Source organism: Paramormyrops kingsleyae, chromosome 4 (genome assembly GCF_048594095.1).
Source record: "Paramormyrops kingsleyae isolate MSU_618 chromosome 4, PKINGS_0.4, whole genome shotgun sequence".
Taxonomy (NCBI): domain Eukaryota; kingdom Metazoa; phylum Chordata; class Actinopteri; order Osteoglossiformes; family Mormyridae; genus Paramormyrops; species Paramormyrops kingsleyae.
The window spans coordinates 42,362,293-42,368,760 of NC_132800.1; positions in this window are offsets into that span (position 1 = coordinate 42,362,293).

The following is a 6,468-nucleotide window of genomic DNA, read 5'->3' on the forward strand; positions in this document are numbered from 1 at the left end:
ACTTCTTTACACAGCGTGTAGTTAGAGTATGGAATAGTCTTCCTGCTAGTGTAGCAGAAGCTAAAACCATGGGTTCCTTTAAATCAGAGCTAGATAAGATTTTAACAACTCTGAGCTATTAGTTAAGTTCTCCCCAAATGAGCTTGATGGGCTTTATGGCCTCCTCTTGTTTGTAAATTTCTTATGTTGTTATGTTCTTATAAGAGTGTCCCCCCACATTTCCGTGTGCATGTTTGATGGGTCCCAGAGCCATTACAATGGCCTCGGTTAGGAGAGGTGCTGCAGACGGGGGGCTTACTGTGGGGATTAGAGGGCCTCTGAGAATACCCTCCCCAAGTCACACATAATCAATTAACAGCCATCTACATCCATAAATCAATTTGGAACGGCTGTCTCTCAGCAGCCCAATGGAAAGGGGCCCTCACTGTTCTCCTTACCCAGCATGCTCAACTCTGTGTTTTTCTTACCCAGCATGCTCAGCTCTGTGTTTTTCTAACCCAGCATGCTCAGCTCTGTGTTTTATTTACCCAGCATGCTCAGCTGTCCTTACCCAGCATGCTCAGCTCTGTTTTTCTTACCCAGCATGTTCAGCTCTGTTTTTCTAACCCAGCACACTCAGCTCTGTATTTTGCTTACACAGCATGCTCAGCTGTCTTTACCCAGCATGCTCAGCTCTGTGGTTTTCTTACCCAGCATGCTCGGCTCTGTTTTTCTTACCCAGCATGCTCATATTGCATTTCACTTATCTCGGAAGATGGAGGTGGAAATGACGTCACACCCGAGTTAACTGCGTTCCAGTACAACAAGTCAGAAAACCCAGATGGATATCACCATGCCTTTTTTGTGCTGTTCTTTCAAAATACAAAAAAGTTGAACTGGGGCTTGTATCCTGAAGCAGGATTTCTTAGCTGGATAACTTGTCTGATTTAAAGTGATCTGGGCTAAATGTAAGTGAATGATAGTGAAAATAAAGTCAGTTTAAACTGGGGTACCTTAAATCCGACAGATGCTGCCTATCATTTTCCTCAGAGGTTGGATGTTGGAGATGGGAGTGACGGCACACTTGAGTCAATCGTGTTCCAGTTCAAGGAGTCAGAAAACCATTTCGAATTCTGGTGGACACCTGGTGGTGTCCATCTTGGTTTTTTGACTTCTTGTCCTGGAACTCAGATATGACGTAATTTCCAACTCCAACTTCTGAGGTAAGTAATCAATTCGAGCCAAGTACATTGTTAGCCATTGTTAGCGATACCAGTTCATAACAACACATTCTGTGGTATTTTGTGAGTACAAACACCTTAGCAACATATCAACAAATAGCGGTTGGACAGTACTGTGTGTAGGTTGCGACACAAACAATACATAGGTGCTAATAAACAGTATATAACTAAAGCCTTCACTTCTGTTGATGAAGAGCACAACCATCTTGAATTCTGATACCAGGATTGCAGAGATTCTGAGTTCAAATGGAATGTACCATCAGCTCTGTTTTTCTTACCCAGCATGCTCAGCTCTGTGTTTTCCTTACCCAGCATGCTCAGCTCCATGGAGTGAGCAAAGAGCAGAATTAATGATGGGAAGGAGTCTGAGTAACAAGAACAGCAAAAATACAGAAAACAGACTGGAGCCTCTGTTCACTCTGTCCTGTTTGCCCTCCTGCTCCCTCCCTCCATCCTCAGGAGATGCAGCCTGATGGCAGGAAAGCTGCTATTCATGACCTCTGCTCTATGACTTTAAGAAAGCTGAGAAAGGAGCTTGAGGCCCAGGAGATGCCCATCCCCCCCAGGTGCCATTCTGATTGGTGCTGACGGGGATTCCGCTATGCATCTGTGTCTGATAACACAGAATCCTTTGCACTGAGAGGCCCAGGGCAGGAAGGTGGGAGGTCACATGACTCATGTGGCCCCTGTCAGGGAGGACAGCTGCACAGGTCTGTGTTCAGATGTAGCTGTAAGGGGCTGCCTTCAAACACACACACACACACACACATCATACATAAACACACAAGCGCACACACATACCCAGATACACACACACGCAAATACTGTGTTTTTCTTTAAAATTTTTCTAACAGAAGTTCCACACACCTGAGCCAATAAATTTCAGTATTCATGCCAGGAAAAGTAATTTTACCCCAAAGCCCCCCCCCCCCCACCTCGCCCCAAGCTGCCCTCCGCCCCCACACCCCCATCTCTGTCACTAAGCCAAAGCTTTCATGTCACATCTGGAATCCTACTTTGTGTGTGTGTGTATGTGTGCATTACAAAATGTAGTTCTCAGAATGTGTGTTACAACCTTTAGAACATGTCTGTTATTTTATGACCATCAATAAGTGTGTGTGTATGTGTGTGTGTCTGCATACGTGTTAGGGTACACTGGTACCTCACACCTCCAGGGTTAGATGTTGAAATCCCATCTGGGCCATGTTGTCTCTATTTCTCAGTGTGACGCCAACATGAGTCATGAGGGTATCAGTGCTAATGTCGTTTCCCTGGGCTTTGGGGTGATGAAGTGTGATTCTGATGCCCGCATTGAGGGTGGCCATGTTGGCTCTGTTTTCCTAGGTTTCGGGATGGCAGAGTGTGACGTTGGCTGTGAGGGTGGCCATGTTGGCTCCATTTCTCTGGGTTTAGGGATGGTGGCGTGTGACACATGGCATGAAGGCTGCACTGTTGGCTCCATTTTCCTGGGTTTAGACATTGCAGAGTGTGACGTCGGCCGTGAGGGTGGCCATGTTGGCTCAGTTTTTCTCAATTTAGTGATGGCAGCCTGTGACACAAGCCGTGAAATCAGCCATGCTGGCTCTGTTTCCCTGGGTTTTGGGGTGGTGGTGTAAGCAAGGATATTTATATACTTAATGAGGGTGTTGTGGTGCAGTAATAGTGGGTTGAGTCTCTCGGTCCACATGGGCAGGAAGAACATCCAGCACTGATCTCTGTCAACCCAAGTGTCAGTAGCAGCTCAGAATGCCACAATGTGTATGCAGGCATGTGTATTTGTGAATGTTGCATGTGCCTGTGTTGTGTGTGCCTGTATTGTGTGTGTCCGTACTGAGTGCATGTGTTCTGTGTGTCTGTTCTGTATGTGCCTGTGTTCTGTGCAGCTGTACTGCATATGCCGTGTTTCTTGTGCCTGTGTTGTGTGTGTCTGTACTGCGTATGCCTTTGGTGTGTGTGTCTGTGTTTTGTGTGTCTGTTCTGCATGTGCCTGTGTTGTATGTGTCTATTCTGCATGTGCCTGTGTTCCATGTATCTGTACTGCGTATGACTGTAATTTGTGTGTTTGTACTGTATGTGTCTGTGTTGTGTGTGTGTGTTGTGTGTATCTGTACTGTGTGTGCCTGAGTTGTGTGTATCTGTACTGTGTATGCCTGTGTAGTGTGTGTGTGTTGTTTGTATCTGTACTGTGTGTCTGTGTTGTGTGTATCTGTACTGTGTGTGCCTGTATTGTGTGTGTCTGTGTTGTGTGTATCTTTACTGTGCTTGCCTGTGCAGTGTGTGTCTGTGTTGTTTGTATTTGTACTGTTTGTGCCAGTGTTGTGTGTGTCTGTGTTGTTTGTATTTGTACTGTGTGTGCCAGTGTTGTGTGTGTCTGTGTTGTGTGTATCTGTACTGTGTATGCCTGTGTAGTGTGTATCTGTACTGTGTATGCCTGTGTAGTGTGTATCTGTACTGTGTATGCCTGTGTAGTGTGTATCTGTACTGTGTATGCCTGTGTAGTGTGTATCTGTACTGTGTATGCCTGTGTAGTGTGTATCTGTACTGTGTATGCCTGTGTAGTGTGTATCTGTACTGTGTGTGCCTGTGTTGTGTGTGACTGCCAGCTGTTCCAACATCTACCCTTTAAGACGCCGTGGCAGCTGGTCATTGGATTGCTCCCCCTTCAGATGGTTCTCGTTCCAGCTCCAATCACCCAGTGGAATGTACTATTTGCCTGTTCTCTTCAGGGAAAAAACCCACACTCCCGTTTTTAATGAAGTCTAAAAAAACAGGAAAAATAACCTCAAGCAAGATTGTATTTCATTTTAAACAGGACCATGTGCTCTGGCTCTCCCCACTCTCTCACACACAAACACGCTGGCGCTGATGTGCCAAGCAGGCCACTGATGCGGTAGGTAAACAGGGCTTTTGCAGACCACCAGCTCCTCACAGAATTATTGCCTTTTTCATTTTTTTGTGAGCTGGGTTCTTACTATTAATGAGCTTTGTTGTTTTTCTAATTAGTTCTTTAAAGAATATTTTCTTAAGGAACTGGCAACCATCCCACTGGAGCCAAGGGGAGCTGTTTATGTATGTATGTGTGTGTGGGTTTGTGTCTGTGTGTGTCTGTGTTTGTGTCTGTGTGTGTGTCTTTGAGTGTGTGTGTGTCTGTGATCATCTTTCCTTTTGAATGCACCATTTCTGTGTTTAATATGTATCTGATAAGCACTCTCTGTATCATATAAAGCAGACTGAACTGCACAGAGATCCTCTCACACACACTGAGTTAACCCCTCACTGGCTGCTCTCCCACCATCCCAGCTGAGCCTGGCTGATGGAGGGATGCCCCCCCCCCCCCTCTCTTTCTCTCTCTCTCCCTCTCTCTCTCTTTTGTAACTGCTTATTCCACACCCCTCTTCAGTGGGACTCCTGCTGCTTTTAGCCTTTGAAGCTGATTATGTGGGACAGGCTGGACTAACCCTCCTCCTCAATGTGCAGTTTCCTGAATCTGCTATGGATTAATCACTGACTGTGTGTGTGTGTGAGAGAGAGAGTGCGACAGGCAGGGGCCTACATGTGTGCACAAGCCAAACAGTTTGCCCATAACAGCTTCTTTCCACAGCTCATCGCTGTTTTATCGGAGGGCTGCTCCTTCAGCCAAACTGATTCTGCCTGCAAACACTTCATGGCCACTGTGTCTGCGAAAGCTTCATCTCCGCTCCCCTCGGCTCCGGGCCAGGCTCGCCCTCCCCGCTCTGAAACTTCCTTTTGCTTTCCTCTGCTCTCCTCCCCTTTCTTGTCCTGGCATCATTGCTGTCATCAGGCTGTTTCTGTAAACACGCCTGGTTAATAAAAGCCCCACTCCTCTCATTGAATGTGCATTGAAAACAGAGACTTGGGCAAGAGGAGTCCTTCTAAAAATAATCCAGTTTACATGGTTGGTACATTTGTGTGTGTGCATGTGTGTGTGTGTGTGTGTCTGTCTGTCTGTCTTTGTGTGTGTGTCTGTGTGTGTGTAAGTGTCTGTGTCTGTCTGTGTGTGTATGTGTGTGTGTATGTGTGTGTTTGCGTATCTATGTGTGTCTGTCTGTGTGTGTCTGTGTGTGTGTAAGTGTCTGTGTCTGTCTGTGTGTGTCTGTGTGTGTGTAAGTGTCTGTGTGTGTCTGTGTGTGTGTAAGTGTCTGTGTCTTTGTGTGTGTGTCTGTGTGTGTGTAAGTGTCTTTGTCTGTCTGTGTGTGTATGTGTGTGTTTGCGTATCTATGTGTGTCTGTGGGCCATACATGAATAATATCAGGATAAACACACTATTTGCTGTCTGGTCATAGCAGAGCTAACTCAGCTGCTGTGTTTATTTATCCTCACAGCTGCTTATTTACAAACACATACTCACGCACGTACACACTTACACACACACTTAGACACACACATTGTCTTTCATTCATACTTCTAATTTTCAAATATACACTCCTCATAATGTCCTCATAAAACTCAAACATACACCCACCCATACACAGTGTAACATTTCTTTCTTTTTCTTTCTTTCTTTCTTTTGACTTGTGTTGCTGGTCTGAGCTTTGGCTGTTTTTTTTCCAGGGTTCAGTTCTTGGCTCCATTTAATCTTACTGGACTTCATTTAATAAGTGTACAGAGAATTTGTGTTCTTTCTGAAAGCTTAAGGGCAGCAGAGAATGGCCTAATTCAGCCCTACATGCATTAGCTGCTGTTTAAAATGTTCTTGCAAGCTTGCCGTTGGATGTTCGCCCCCCCTTGAAGTTTCACTTCACACACACAGTCACCACAGCCTGGGGGACGATCACTTTCCTGCTTAATTATGACTGTCTGGCAGCATTGAACTCAGGAAACAGGAAAGAGATGGAAAGAGATGGAGGGCAAGGGAGAGAGAGACTGGAATGAACTTGTTTTTCTTCTCTGCATAATCCTGCAGAAATCAAGCTGTGCTGGGCCAAGCCGAATGGTCCCACTATGCAGACTGACACTGGGATCCCTATGGCTCCAAACGCAATTAGTAGACAGTCAAGCATCTGGAAGGAGTTTGAGTTCCCTGCTTCATCCAGGCAGCTCGTAATCCAACACAGACAGAGAAACAACACTGACAGTGCCAGAGAGTGAGAGCAAGACTGTGTGTGGGACAGAGAGAGAGAGAGAGAGAGAGAGACCATGTGGGACAGAGTAAGAGAGAGAGAGAGACACCATGTGAGACAGAGAGAAAGAGTGAGACTATGTGGGACAGAGAGAGAGAAAGAGAAAC